Source organism: Mirounga leonina, unplaced genomic scaffold, assembly GCF_011800145.1.
Source record: "Mirounga leonina isolate KUSES-001 unplaced genomic scaffold, KU_Mleo_1.0 Mir_174, whole genome shotgun sequence".
Lineage (NCBI taxonomy): Eukaryota > Metazoa > Chordata > Mammalia > Carnivora > Phocidae > Mirounga > Mirounga leonina.
In genome coordinates this window covers 33,847,437-33,863,711 of record NW_023270451.1, presented here as the reverse complement: position 1 = coordinate 33,863,711, position 16,275 = coordinate 33,847,437, and positions in this window count along the sequence as shown.

Here is a 16,275-nt window from a genome sequence, read left to right as displayed (position 1 = left end):
AGGGAGAGACGGTCTGCCATGAGGTGGTGGTGAGGGGCTATGGTTATAGGGTGGAGTGAGGAACTATGGGGAAGTATGGAATTTCCCCTTTTTTGGTAACTGTGCCTGGCTATAAGTAGTCCATTGGTTAGTTAGGGCCTATGGCCATTTTGAGGTAGGTCACTTAATGAGCCCGTTTGTATTCAGGTCATGGGTCACGGTGGGCCCTTTTGCCTTGCTCAAGTTTCTATTGCTCAAGCCTGTTGCCTAAAAGTGGTGTCTACAGCACTTATTAAGATGACTTGGTTTTTATTCAAACAAGGGTAAACATGTTACTGCACTGCCCTTGAGAATGAAGCAAGTGAAAATGGCCTAAACTTTTACATAACAATGTGAAAAACTATGTGGCGTAAGTACACTTGAAGGCAAAGAGATGGACACAAATTGCTCTCTCAATATTCCTTTGGTTCTATTGATTGAATGGAATGATTGATGTTTTCAGAGGTGTTTGATATCAAATTATGAGACCTATCACAGAAAATTAAAAGCATTAGTTTCCCAAGAATAAATTCAAAAATTCAGTTTGCTTCTATCAAATAGACATAATTCCCCCACTTTGGGGAAGACTAGCACAGCCCACCATGTAGGTAAATACGTATTATCTTGGGCTGGGAGTGGGGGGACAGAGTTTAAGCCTATGGTGAAGCAAAAGGCTGAGCACGAAGGGAAATATCTCTTTTACCCCACAGAGGAACAGACCAAGAAAAGAGAAAAAATTGAAAAGTGTCTTAACAGAGCTGCAATTTACTATCTGGTTTTCTCTATTTTCCATACTCTGTCCTTAATCCAATGATCTCTTCTCACAGCATAATGAAAATACCGTATCCAAAAATGCAACACAACAAATATCACCCTTCACACTTTCCAAGACGCACTAATGCTAATACTTTCTAGGCAATTTAGATTTACTCTGCTGGAAAGAAAGGACATTTCGTTAATTCTTTTTACTTGGGCAGAAAGATATACTAGAGTAAAATATTTCCTTGGTATTCCACAGAAGACAGTCAGAATATTTCCTGGAGTTTATGCCTTATTCAGCCTTGTACACTACAAAAAATCAACAAGAGCCACATAAAATTTCATCAGGGTGATAGATTCTACGATGTTAAGAAACAGGATGTCACTGCCCGACTGCAACCATACCCAAACCCATACATAACTCATAATCCCAGGGAGATCCCCCATCATTGTCACTGCAGATAATGCCTTAATGCCAGGACCGCAACTCTAACATGTATCTGGAAAGATTTTCAAGCAGCCACTACCATATCCGGCTCTAATACTGAAACTGGGGGGAAAAAAAAAGTGAAGCCTAGAAGTATTCAAATGGACATCAGTGGGACACGAACAATTTAGTTCAATTCAATCCAAACTTCAGCTCCTTTTGCTCTGTATTTTGGCTCTTATATTTCCTTAAAACTACTGACCTTCCCACGCTTGACCATGAACCATGACTGAACTTCCACTCAAATTTCTTTTCTTCCTCTGTTTTGACGCATTGTCTAAATCCTGGTGCCCAAGAAATGATTTCTCCCTTCCTCTTTGATATCACCAACTTCTGCTTGTGCTTAGGGCTCCATGAAATACTACTATCTGATCAGATTTGGAGTCTGTTGAGTAAGTTGAGATTAAGCAGTACATGAGGCAATCAAGGGAGCAAATGAATCATGAAATACCGAATGACTACCATTTGCTTAGGATCCTGTTAGATCTGGTGATGCTGCAATGATTGATTCCTATACTCAGAGAGCTTGGAATCTAGCTGGAGCGACTAGACTAACAAACACATAAGAGTAAAACAAGACAGTCTAATCGTGAGCCAAATGGTGCAGTGCAGAGCTGCCATGCTGTTAAGGTTCAGGGGAAGGGCATCAATGGAGTCTAAAACTATTAGAAAAGGCAGAGCGCAAGAGATCAGCCTAAACTAGATAATGAGGAGAAGAGAGGGTTTGGATAGGTAAAAAGAATAAATGTTCTAAGCAACATGAATATGATGAATAAAGGTAAAGACATGGAGATGATACAAGTGAGTTCTCAAAGTGCTAAGATGATACGTGTATGCGTGCGTGTCACCAGGGGCCGAAGCAGACGGAATCTACATAACAATTACAAGTGAGCTTGAATCAGGGCACCTGGCTGGCTCAGTCGGTTAAGCATCTGACTCTTGATTTCGACTCAGGTCATGATCTCAGGGTCATGAGATTGGGCTGTGAGCTGGCTATGGAGCCTGCTTGGGATTCTCTCTCTCCCTCTGCCCCTCCCCCCATCACATGTGTTCCTGTGTGCTCTCTCTGTCTCTAAAGAACAAACAAATAAAAAACCAAGTGAGCTTAAACATATAAGGAGAGGCCTGACTCTGGATAAAATTTTGGAGATAACAGATGGTTATTTTAGGCTAATGAACAGATACATTAGGCTAACAGAAGCCTGTGTAACAGATGAACCCCATAATCTTAGTAGTTTAACAATAAATATTACTTACTTATATGAAGTCCAAAATAGGTGTTTGTAATTGAAGATAAATTTGTATTTGGTTTGATTAAATAAATGATGTCATAGCTCATATATAACTTTCTGCCAACATATATTTCTTATAAACTCACTCAGCAAGCGTCTTTTGAACATCTACTATATACCAGGCACTATGCTTGACTGACACTGGAAATACTGACTGAGGCAAAAGGCATGGGCTCTGCCCTCGAGAGCCCTCAGCTGCCGAGGAAATCAGACAACAAGAAAACAAGTGAGTATTACATTGTCTGCCGTGGAACCCAGAGGAAGGAAGTATTTCACAGATTGTGGAAGCACAGAGCTCAAATTAGAGCCTTGTAGTGAGAGTTACTTGACTGTCCACTGGGAACGGTCGCTCTAGTAAGTGTTTGAAATAAACATTACATGTAAATCCCCTGAGTTCAGTGGAAAAACACCTGACTTTTATATTGATTCTTATCAGCTACAAAGATACCTGCCATGCCACTGCTCTCCAAATGTGGGTGTTTATTTCTCTGTGCCTTCTTGTGGCATCATAAGCATATCTTATTGTTGATGGCCACTCCTGAACAGAATGTGGTCAGTTTTCCACAGGTATATCACAGTGGGAACAGGAGACGAGGTTCTTATTCTGACTCTCCCAATGACTAGGTGTGTTTGTCTTGGAGACTCATCAGGGCTTTAGTTTTCTCCTTGTACAAAAATTTATGAAGTCCCTTCCAGCTCCAGCTTGAAATACATACTTCTAATATTGTGATCAAAATTTTATTTCTTTTCAGAACATGTCTCTACAGTACTGTAGTGTATTTGACACGGTCACGCTATTTACACAGTTATATACATAGAAACAGTAGAGTGCACTGGTTTCGGGTGTGAGATTTGATGTCAGTGTGACTCAGTTCAGATCCTGCAGAATACTTTTTTTAGCTGTGTGAGCAAGGTAGTAAACCTCTTTGTGTCTTAGTTTTGTGAAGTGGACATAATAGGATTTATGTCATTTGGTTGATATGAAGATTAAACATGCAGAGGGACCCAAATCTCCTTTGTTCACAGACCCCTATGCTAAGTGTCTCCATAATTCCTTTCCCTGTGTCCCTAGGCCAAATGTAATTCTAAATAGTTCTATTTCTTAAGTAACTATTTCCAAACAACTATTAAGCCTTTGTGTCGTAACAACTTAAAGTAATAGCCACTGGAAAATATAGAACATAAATTTTTTAAATAGTACTGCAAAGGTAAAATATTATTGCAAAGAATATATGTAATCTGAGGTTGACTCTGAAAAAGCTTGAGCTAGAAGCTACCACAGTGTCCAGCAGATTTCAAGTACCACACTGTCTTAAACATATGAAATTGCTCAGAGCCTCTGTGAGTTTGCTACAATGATCCACTGGTACACAGTTTGGGAATCACAGAGCTAATTCATATAAAGCAAGAAGAACAGTGCCTGCCACAAACCAGGATTCAATAAATGTTAGCTCCTTGTCGATTTTATCTGATTCAAACAAAAACCTACGGAGGTAAGTTTAAATTTTGTTGCAACTATCTTGGGATGAGGAAACTGAGCTTCTAGAAGGTCAAATATTTCACCCACTGACTTTAGGAAGTAGAATTTTCATTCAGGCTTACCTGGATCCAAAGCCTATATAAACTCTTTCCAAAATATATATCATACTGCTTTCTTTTAGTTCAAGACCTAGCTACACTGACACATTCTAAACTTTAGGTTTGTATCCAGGTGGGCGGCAGAGTGATTAAGATAGCTATTTCCCCCATAGCTGACGAGCAGTTGCTGTATATACCCTATCAATAGATTTGCATTTGCATGTTAAATTATGTAACATTTCACACAGAGGAGCACAAAAGATAATATATAACTGCGACCAAAATTTCACAGGTGTGACCATTTTTGCATATTTGTTTCAAAATTTTTAAAGAAATAAAGTTATGCTCCAACTTACCAGCCTCTATCTATCCCTTCTTTATTCCTTCCTCCTCAGAAAGACCCACTATTCTGAAGCTTGTCTCATCACTATGCACATCTTTGTTATTTCGCCATACACGTATTTGGATAGTGTCTACCAGCCACGTACACTCTGGGGGGCTGAGATCCATATATTTATGTGTTCTTTCCGATGTGGCATCCCCAGTGCCTAGAACGGAGCCTAGCATCTGGCAGGCACTCTGTAGATTTTCTGAATGATTAAACTATAGAGGCGTTGTTCCTATTTTTAAATGCCTCTCAATATTATCACATTATGTATTCTCTTGCAATTTGCTTTTTTCTGACATTATGTTTCTGAGATCAATCATATTGATGTGTGTCGATCTAGTTCATTCATCTGAATGGCTGTGTAGTATTTCCCCCAGCATATTATCCATCTGCTCCCCTAAGGACATTCAGATTTTACTGTATTGTAAGATAATTCATTAAATATTATTGTACAAATTATAGTAATACTGACTTATTTTCCCATATTCACTAGATTGATAAAATTTACCATAATGATTAATCTAAGTATTGGTGGTAACTCTTATACATTGCTGGTGGGAGCTTGGCAAAATAATTAGTTAAATTCAAGATATGTAGATCCCTTGATCTAGCAAGACCACTTTCTAGGTATAGGTTGACAAGGACCTGAGTACAAGAATGTTCAAGCTCAATATTTTTTTAACAATAAATGTTATTTTCTGTTTTCTCTTATTTTTGTTATGTATTGGTGTATAACAAATTTACCCCAAAACTTACTGGCTAAAAATAGCCATTCTTTTTTAAACCATGAATTTTGTGGGTCAGTGATTTAGAAGTGGAATGGCAGGAACACCTGCATCTGCTCCATGATGAGGCCTCAGCTGGAAGGACTTGAAGCCGGGGAGTGGAAATCATCTGAAAACATCTGTATTCACATGCCTGGGAGTTGACGCTGGCTGTTGTCAGGAACCTCAGCTAGAGCTCCTTAGATAATCTGCATGTAGCATCTTCCTTTGGCCTGAGCTTCCCCACAGCATGGTGGCCGCAAACATCTTCTGTGGAGGCTCGGAGTCCCACCACAGATTGTCCCAGGAGAACCAGGTGGAAAGCGTATACCATTTCTTATGACCTACTCTCAGCAGCCACATGGCATTCCTTTTACCATAGTCACTGGCCCACCCAGATTAAAGCACTTACACTGGAGACACAGACTTCATCTCTTAATGAGGGGAGTATCAAAGAACATGAAGGATGAGTAACACTGTTGTAGCTACTTTTTGGGGGAAAAATAACATTTGCTACATCTCTCTGGCCCTCTTCCTCACTCCCCCTCTCTTTTCTCCATCTTCATTATGTTCTCTGAAATTATTAGGCATTTGGGCCTCTGTAAAAATCTGTGGTCATGTCTAACTTCTAACTCACGTGCGATCTTTAATTATTAGTATTTCCATGTATAATGTAGTATTTTTATCAGCCTTTGCCATCACATACTATTATGTCAAATTTATTTTACTAAATGGTTTTGTTCAAATGGTTTTTATTCAAATGATAAACAAGTGAAACAAGCATTTACTTGTAGTATTCCTGCAGGCCCTGACCTCTTCTTCCAGACATGATTATCCTTCATGCTTTAGCCTTCTTTCCTCTGTAGTAGTAGGTTCTGCTCTTGTTAGGAAGAGCTACATAAAAATAATACTTGTTCCATTATTATTTTGCTATTCTTTGGTAGAAAACATATCTCATGACTTATGTTTTATACTTCACCTATTTGTAGTAAGTGCGTATATGACTTCCTGAGTTGCCCTGCATGTTCTGGACAATCTTAGAATTTTCTTTTGCATTCTATTTTAGATTTTATATATCAGCACACTGTCTCCTGAAATAAATTGCCAGCCTCTCAATCTAAAAAATTACATTAGCCTCTTTAAACATCACCTCAGAAAACCCTTGTTCTTCTAAAATAAGTTTACTTTTCTTTAGGGGTTTCCCCATGGGTTGTGGTATAGTCAAATGCCCAAGATAACCTTAGGGATTTTCCAACCTCATGAGTGGGTTAGACACTCAGAAATTAAAATGTTTAATTATGTGTGGCACTCAATGTCTTTTTTTTCTTCTTTTTTTTTTAGATCATCTAGGATGTCCAGGGCTTTTTTTGACACTTAATTTTTCGAAATTACTTTTGGCCTAATTAATGGAGTATCTCTTTTCTCTTTCTTCTCACCTTGTCAAGTCCCTGAATCTACTACTGTAAGGCATTTGGTCATATTTTTCATCTCAGTGATCATATTTTATTTTTTTTAATGTAGCCACTGTAAAGATTCTGTGAAAATAGTATATAAACAGTAAAGAAGAAAAGCAATGGAAAAAGAAGGAAGTCAAGGCAAAAGTGTTGAAATCAAAGAGTGAGTGAATTATCTAGCTCTTTCAAGTGGGCAACAAGAGTTGCTCTTTCTCCTCTCCCAACATTCTATTCCAGCTGTACCGACTCATCAGCATTCCCCGGTGCTTGGCCCTTCATGCCTATCCCTGCACATACAGGTTATGATGGCTAGAATGACCTTCCCTTTTCTTCTAATGAAATCTTACTCTCAGCTCAAATGTTATTTTCTCTGTATCAAATCATGGTTTCTGTTTCAAGCACATAGTTATTTTCATGTCATATTGAATAGCTATTTCTGTGTCTATCTCTCCCACAGAGTTCCTCAGGGCTGGAACCATGTTTACTCATTTCTGTAATCCTAGTGCCAGACAAATGTTTGCTAATTCGTGTATAATAAACGACTACCTTTATGACCTTGAATAAGTGACTTAGCCTGTATGTGCTTTCTGCATTTTAAAATGGAAATAATAATTGTATCTAATTTAAAAGACTGTTTTGAGGATTAAATGAAATAATCCATATAGAACACAATGCCTGACACATAATTCATATTCAATCAATATTAGGCTGTTGTTGTTTTATGTATTTTTTAAAAATATTGCATTAATTACCAATATCCTATAATTATAAATGGTCATGAAAATGAATGTTTTGGGGCACCTGGGTGGCTCAGTCAGTTAATCATCCAACTCTTGATTTCGGCTCAGGTCATGATCTCAATTCATGGACTCTTGGGCTGAGGGTCCTGGGTCACTGGGCTCCACACTGAGCACAGAGTTTTCCAGTCCCTCTCCCTCTGCTCCTCACCACTTGCATGCTCCCGCTCGCTCCCTAAAATAAATAAATAAAATCTTAAAAAAAAAAAAAGAAAATGAATGTTTCATTTTTTAAGTTTTTTTTTCTGATTTACCAGATGGTCTAAATACCAATGTTAAACTAAGAGACATGCTTACCACTACAATGAAATCTTTTTCTATAGAAAGACTGTATGGAGGGTCTTCTCTCTCTGTAACAAAAATGCCTATTTGCAATATGACATCATAAAGTGCCTAGAGGGAAAAAATACTCAGAAGAACTGCTAATACTCTTGGCCATCAATGTACGTTCTGTTTGACTCTGGGATCTCACATCTAGCTCTTTTATCAGCTGCCCTTTCTCATGCAAATCATCAGATATATTTCATGGTTTAAATTTTTCACATTAAAAAATCAGAACAGATTAATTCACCTATAGTAACTGTTTTTACTACAGACAACTTTCATGAATAAATAAAGCTTATGAGACACAGGCCATGACCTGTTGTTGCCGATTCTAAGAGCAGACCATGCTTTGATGACAGCATTTCTTAAAAATAACAAAGGAATTAAAGATTCTGAAAAGCAGGCCTCCAGCTTTGTTTTCCAAATTGTTAAAAAGTGGAACAGGAGAGCATGATCCATGCACATAGAACAAATCCAGATTTTAGCCATTGGATTTGAAGAAGTGAATTTTACTATTTAAGTATTTTCTAAATAATAGATGTGTTCAGATAAATGTTAAATGTCACATTACCCATACAATGCATTCAGAATGATATATATTAAATATTCAATTATTTTGCCAGTAATAATATTTCACAAGCAAAGTCTTATGTTGTGATGTGAATATATCCAATTCCATCTTTCTTTTTTTTATGCCAGTACAGCTCACCAAATACAGGATGTAAATAAAGGTAGTTTTGAGGTTTATTTATTTGGGGGGATTCCAGTAAGGAAACTTATTTTACCATTTATTTGTATAATTCTCAGTAACAGTTATCAGACTTTCCCAAAATGGACATGTTAATTGAAAACATACTTCTGGCCAACTTCATCCAAAAAAAAAAAAAAAAAAAAAGAATATAGAATTTGAATAGCTGAATGGTTTGACTTTCTAATGTCATGCAATTGATCTGATTACTGACTTCTTAAATTATATGGACCAATCATTTTGTAACTCAGATCTTTCACTTATTTTAACAACTGTGGCAGATAAGCCATCTGTAAAAACTTATACCCAGTATTTTCTTTTGACCAAACCCTTCTACACAAACACAAAGATTTCTTAATAACATACCAGATGATACAACAAAGACAATGAGAGCGGGAAAAGGAAAAAGAGAGTTGAAAAACAAATTATTAGTGTGAAGTTTTCTAACTTAAGAGTCTTCACCCAAATCTGCTTCATTATGGAGACCACATTTTTTAGTTGAATGGGGAATAGCAGGGGAATGAAAGGGTTGTTTCTATTAGTGAGGATAGACTAAGTTTATGCTGTACTAACAAACAATACCCAGATCTCAGTGACTTAACTCAAGAAAAGGCTATTGCTTATTTTTCGCAATTATGCAACATCCACTGTGAGTCTGATGATGCACACTGCTTGTTGTAGGAGGTAATAGAGAGGACGCGACCGCTGCTTGATCCTTGAGCTGGACCTGGACAATGAGAGCCTCCTCATCTTTTCCCCTGTCCTTAGAATGTATACTCTGCCTACTGTTCCCACAGAGGGAGCTGTTCCAAAGACAGAAGTGAGAGTAAGGTGCTATTGAGACTATCTGGACAGTATATGTGACCAAACCCTGTTAAGGCCTTCATATAAACTTTTAAAATTCTGGTGGGTGGGTATAGAGATCTACTCCTCTTGTGGCTGCCTAAGTTAACCCCACGTGTATGTTCCCTTGCTTATTCAACTGCCACCTACCAATCTGGAGTGGTCTGCCTCTTTATCCAGTCTCTCCCTGCCCTCCATGTGTGGGTTCCAGTTTCAGAACCAAGACTGCTTTAACCACTGGTACCAACCATCTGCCCACCACACCCCCTCCATACTTGCTGCAGTAGGAGGATGAGAACACAAGAGGATCTCACATGATTAGATGCGTTGGCCCAGAAATGACAAAGGCAACTGAATGCCTCATCCTATAAGTCATTCCACTCACAGCTCATGGGGTTGTTTTTCATTTGCCTAGAAGGACAGGAGATCCAGGCTTTGCTGAACACACTAGAAATACGCTTATCATGGGATTCTGAACAGAACCTAATGCAATGATTTCCCTGTAATAGTCACTGCATACTAAATTAACTTCAATTTCAACTAACCAAATCATTGAGTCTTTTTTTTTTAAAGATTTTTTATTAATTTATTTATTTGACAGAGAGATAGAGAGCACAAGTAGACAGAGAGGCAGGCAGAGGGAGAGGGAGAAGCAGGCTCCCCACGGAGCAGGGAGCCTGATGCAGGACTCGATCCCAGGACCCCGGGATCATGACCCGAGCCGAAGGCAGCCGATTAACCAACTGAGCCACCCAGGCGCCCCCAAATCATTGAGTCTTAATTTGGGTCTTGCATAGGTAGCTGGGGTATGGCCTTGCCACTACTGGAATTCAGATATGTCTGGGAACTTTGGGGGCACAGGCCTGCCTAGAACAATGGAGAGATTAGTGAGGGGAGGACCCACCTCAAGGGAGCAGAGAGTGGAGAAGATCATAGTGTTCCAATAACAGCATGAGTGATGGGAGAAGAGGGAAGTCCAAGCAGTGTTTGGGTGCATGGTGTTTTACTGAGAGCAAATGAAAGAGTTGGTCTATTATTAACTCTTAAAGGCATGGGTACAAGTTGTTCTGCTCTGAGTACCCATTTAGCACATAAATGGAACACAATGCAAGGGATCTTTCACAAGGCTTTGACCCTGAACAGAAATGGACAGGAAGGGAGCTGAAGGAAAGGCAGGAGTTGACACTGCCTGGCAATCAGTGGTGATATCTGGTAGAAGTGGCCACAGAGCCAGGCAGGAGTGCCAGTGACCAGGAGACACAGCAGTGCCTAGAGGATGAGGATCACTTTGAAAGTGGCAGTGCCCAGCAAAAGCAATACAGTGGCCTGGCATCTGGGGCCGTGCTGCAACCACATGATAAGGAATGGGGCCAAAGCAGAAGAGTGGGGAAAATGTACACTTATTTTGGGTAACTGAGCAGAGTTTTTGGTAGTGCCTTGCTCCGAACCACCTTCACAGGCAAGAGCCATCCCCCAGAGGCTGGGCATATTAGTTGCTCAAAGTTCGTAGCTGGCTCTTATAAAGAGAACTGCCTCAAACCAAATGGGAGTTCTCTTGCCCGGAAGATGACCCCCTTCTTGAAGACAAACTGCTGTCAACACTGACGAACCTGGGTGTATAAAAGGTTGGACTGCTTGCCTCCAGGTGGCATCAGCTCCAGTGCTGCTCACATGCTGGACCTCCCTGGGGAGGAAGTTCGAAAGCTACATTCTACCCAAGGCTGCATATCCTTGCTTAGTTCCATCTCTTGCGTTATCCCATTCTCTCTTTTTTTTTCCTCCATGAAGCTGAAGCCTTAACACAATCACTGTATCTAGAGAAATCACCATAAACAATGAGGAAATGTGAGCAGAATAAAGACACTAGATTTCCCCCCAAAGAGGTAGCATATGCACTGAGATCTGCAGAGTGAAGAAAGGTTTCCTCTTTTCCAAATTTTTGCTCTCATTATTGGTTCAGCTTAGAAAGCTTACCTCCCTCCTCAATGATAGCAAGTCTTACCCATCCTATTAGACCCCTTAAGGCCACAAGCTTTCAAGAATCTTTCCAGATCACTCTAACCCACGGTGATATTCTCTGAAGTTTAATGCTGTTTATTGTTTGTGTTATTAATTCAGCAACTGATACTTCAATATTGTGACATTTCAATATCTCTTCCAATAAATTTATTCTTCTAAAAATATTAAGCACCTATTATGCCAGACACTGGGTGATGAAAACAATTCAGACATGGTGCTACTTTCCATGATCTGTCTTTCATAAGAAATACAGATATGTAAACCTATTTACATATATTACATATACATATACATATATTACAATATATTTTTTTGAGACAGAGAAAGAGAGAGGAGCAAGGGGGAGGGGCAGAGAGAGAGGAAGAGGGAGAATCTTAAGCAGGCTCCACACTAAGCATGGAGCCCAACGTGGGACACAATCTCACAACCTGAGACCATGACCTGAACCGAAATCAAGAGTCAGATGCTTTATTACAATATTTTGAAGTACATGCATAATACATTGTGAGAATTGGGGATATTTCCACAAAGGCAATATTGTAACTGTGTTTTGAAAGATGAATAGAAGTTCAAGAGGGATAAAGCATTTCAGGTAAAGGTACACTCAAGAAATTGAGATTGATTCATTGGTTACTTACTTCACGGGTTATAAGCAAGAGGAAGAGAATAGGAGAAATAAGTGCAGAAAGGAAAGTAAGGTCCTAAATGGAAACGGCCTCCTACGCCCTGCTAAGACATTCAAGATCTACCCAGTAGCCAATAAGGACCCAGCAGGTGCTATTAACCCGAGGATGATGCTTGCACATATTATATTATCATCCATATTCCACAAGCTTTACCTGCTATAACTTCAAAATCAGGCAACATTTCCTTCAAAAACTTATAAACTATCTTAGACATAAACAATGTACAGAATGCAAAAGAATGATGATCTCTGCATGCTCCTCCTAGCTTAAGAAATAAAACATTTCAACAGTTTCCATTATTCTTCCTCTCCTCAGATATAACTTCTCTCCTGAATCTAGTGTTTATCAATCCATCCTTTATTTTCCCAGTATTTTTACTATATATAATGTATACAAATATAATCAGTTGGAAATATTATTCTTACCTTGCCTTTGTTAATATTGCATTTGTGATGTTGATCCTTCAAATGTAACCACTTTCATTGATATATAGGGTTTTACTGTGTTGATATAGTGCACTTTATTTTCCTCCTATTAACATATATTTAGTTTATTTCCAGTTGAACCATTATAAATGCCACCATTATGAATATCCTTATACATGTTTCTTTGTATATATCTGGGAGAGAGGTATAAAAATTGCTGGGTCGTTCAGTATGCATGTTTACAGCTTTACTCAATACTGCCAAATTGCCACCTAAGTGACTGTGCCAATTTTTACCCCTGCCGTCAGTGCCTAAGTATTCTTACTGCCCCTCATTCTTTCCAATGCTTGGTGTTATCACACTCAATGTCTTTAGTATCTCACTGTGAAACTAGTATTTCATTGTGGAACTAGTTTTCATTTTCCTATTTGTGAGATTTTTCTCTCCATTGCCATTTTTCTATTGTTTTTTTTTTTTTCTCTTCAATTTCTTGTCAGTTATATGTGTTACAAATAACCGTTTCAGTCTGAGGTTTATTTTTGTACTTTATTTATTATGCTTTTTTGAGACCCAAGTATTTTCATTTTAATATGGTCAGATAAGAAGCCAGTTTTTATATTTGTGCTTTTTTATTTGCTTGCTTACAAGATCCTTCCATATTCAAGTTCATAAAAATATTGTCCTATACTTTCACCTGTATACTCAAAGTATTATTTTTCTCATTTAGATTTTAACATTTGAAATTTATTTTTATATAATGTGAAGTACGGACCATTTTTTCTATGTGAGGTTCATGTAAATCACTAAATAGGTCTCTCTGTTCTTTTGGAACCAACTGAGAAATAGAAGCAAAAGTCAGATAAATGGAACCCAGAATATCATCATTACTACTGAAAAAAAAGAATGCTGATAGGAGACTATGGTTTTAGATCTAAGCTAGATGGGCTTGCTAAGAATTTACTCCTAAATTGGATATAGTTATTGCTATGTTCTGAATGTTTGTGTCCCTCCAAAATTCATGTGTTGAAATTATAACCCCTTAACATGATGGTATTAGGAGGTGGGGCTTTTGGAAGTTGATTAGGTCATGAGGGTGAGCCTTCATAAATAGGATTAGTGTCCTTCTAAAAGAGAGCAACCCAGCTCCCTTCCATCATGTGAGCACACAGTGAAAGCACAGCTGTGTATGAACTAGGAAGCAGGTTCTCACCAGACGCCAAACCTGCAAGTGCCTTGATCTCGGACTTTCCAGACTCCAGAATTATGAGAAATAAATTTCTGTTGTTTATAAGCCACTTAGTTTATGGTATTTTGTTAGAGCAGCCTAAATAAGCAGAACAGTTATTCACCCAGCCACTGACACAGGAGCAACCCTACTGGCCTCCTACTTCAGCAGTAGATCCCGGTGAGTGCGGATAAGAATGTACCCTCGCCATAAGGAGGATGAGCCAAAGAAAGCAATGAAGAAGATGCTTAGCAAAGCATGCTCAACAACCTCTCTTGAACTCACCAACCAAAATTATCCCTACTCATTCCAAGATAGGGAGTTAGTAAGGAGTGAAAGAAGACAGATGAGTTATTTTAGCTGAAGGTCCTCAGGTGGAAAGATAAGAAACGAAGGGTAGAGTCTTTTTCCCCTTAATATTTGAATAACAATGTACACATAAATCCTAAGACCACGTAAACATGGGAAGGAGAGGTAGCCATGCAAAAACCTATAAAGTCAAATAGAAGTGAGATTGAAAAAACAGAGATAAACCTTTTCAAGTTAGAAATGGTGAACTTGGGCGCCTGGGTGGCTCAGATGGTTAAGCGTCTGCCTTCGGCTCAGGTCATGATCCCAGGGTCCTGGGATCGAGTCCCGCATCGGGCTCCCTGCTCCTTGGGAGCCTGCTTCTCCCTCTGCCTCTCTCTCTCTCTCTGTCTCTCATGAATAAATAAATAAAATCTTTAAAAAAAAAAAAAAAAGAAAAAGAAAGAAATGGTGAACTCACTTTTGAATATCTGGTTTCCAGTTCTACTGCAGCCTGTTTTTGGATGACTACATTTGCCTAATGTACCCTTACCATAACTTGCTCTTCTCTCCACTTCTTGGAGTGAATTTATGTTTCTTGCAATTATACAATCCATAACTAGATCACAACAGAGAGAGAGAGAGAAGAAGGAAACAGAATAGAAATAAACTTACATCCATGAAATATAATTACCAGACCTTTTCAGAAGATTCTAGATTATAGTTATCTTATATCCATTATTTTGTTGTAATGTCATTACACATAGTAAATTTCATGTTTAATGACTCGTATACTTTTCCCAATTTTACTTGAAGTTTCTGTCAATTGTATCATATTTTTAAAATGTAAATGCCATATTTTAATGTAAAAAATATTTAATGTAAAATAATACTTAAAAATATGAGCAGAAAAAAGCAGTAATGTGTATGTGTATAGCAATTAAATGGAAAAGACAAGTATAATAATAAAATAATAATTAATAATATAATAATAAAGTGTTCCAGATTTTATTTTTTAAAACACTTTCTACAAAAGTAGAAGTTTGGATTCACTTTTGAGGACAAATTATACCTCTAATTAAAGAGAAACATTTAGGTGGGACTTTGGTTATGCAAAGGTAAAGGACAAACTTCAGTGTGGAATGACACTCTTTAAGAAAATGGGGGGAGAACAGGTAAGGTAAAATTTTCCAACTAAAATGTATTCTTGGAGAAAAATCTCATTAAAGGCTGTAGACAGAGTGATTTGGACTATTACTAGATGTCTGGAAAAGCTGGGAAAATCCTTTTACCCAAAGTGTGACAACACAAGAGTCTGTTTTATCTATACAATATGAGACAATAGTGCCTGAAACACAATCATTCTAAGGTCACCTCTATGAGCACATCTGCTACAACAATAATCAGGATAAGTGGATACTGTAATGTTTTACTTCCCAAAAGAGTTAAAATGTCAAAAACAACAAAAGAGCCAAGTTGTCAAAAAAATTCAATCTATTTTAAAAGTTGGATAAAAACACTTGCTCAGTGTCTCTCAAACTCATGAGTAAATTGCTACATAGAAGTGTAATTGACAGGGGCGCCTGGGTGGCTCAGTTAGTTAAGCAACTGTCTTCGGCTCTGGTCATGATCCCGGACTCCTGGGATCGAGCCCCGCATCGGGCTCCCTGCTCAGCAGGAAGCCTGCTTCTCCCTCTCCCACTCCCCCTGCTTGTGTTACCTCTCTTGCCGTCTCTCTCTCTCTCTCTCTCTCTCTCTGTCAATTAAATAAATAAATAAAATCTTAAAAACAAACAAACAAAAAAAGAATTGTAATTGATAAAAAGATAATATATCGCCAACAACAGGATTTATTCTAGGAATGCAGAGGTGTCTTAAAATTGAAAAATCAATTAGTGTTGATACACAGCAGCAGAAGTAAAGAAGAAAAATTGCATGGTCATCTTGATATACGCAAAGAAAATATTTCAAATAATTCAAACTCTTAACAAACTGGTAGTGACAAAATTTCCACTTTATGGTGAAATGCTGAAAAATGTCCTCTGAGACCAGTGATAAGAATGTTCTATTTATCTGCTATTGCCACTTTTACTCAATACAGTATTAGGCGTTACCAATATAAGGCATTAAAAATGAAAGGGAAAGAATTAAAAAGTTAGATATAAAAATGTCATTATTTT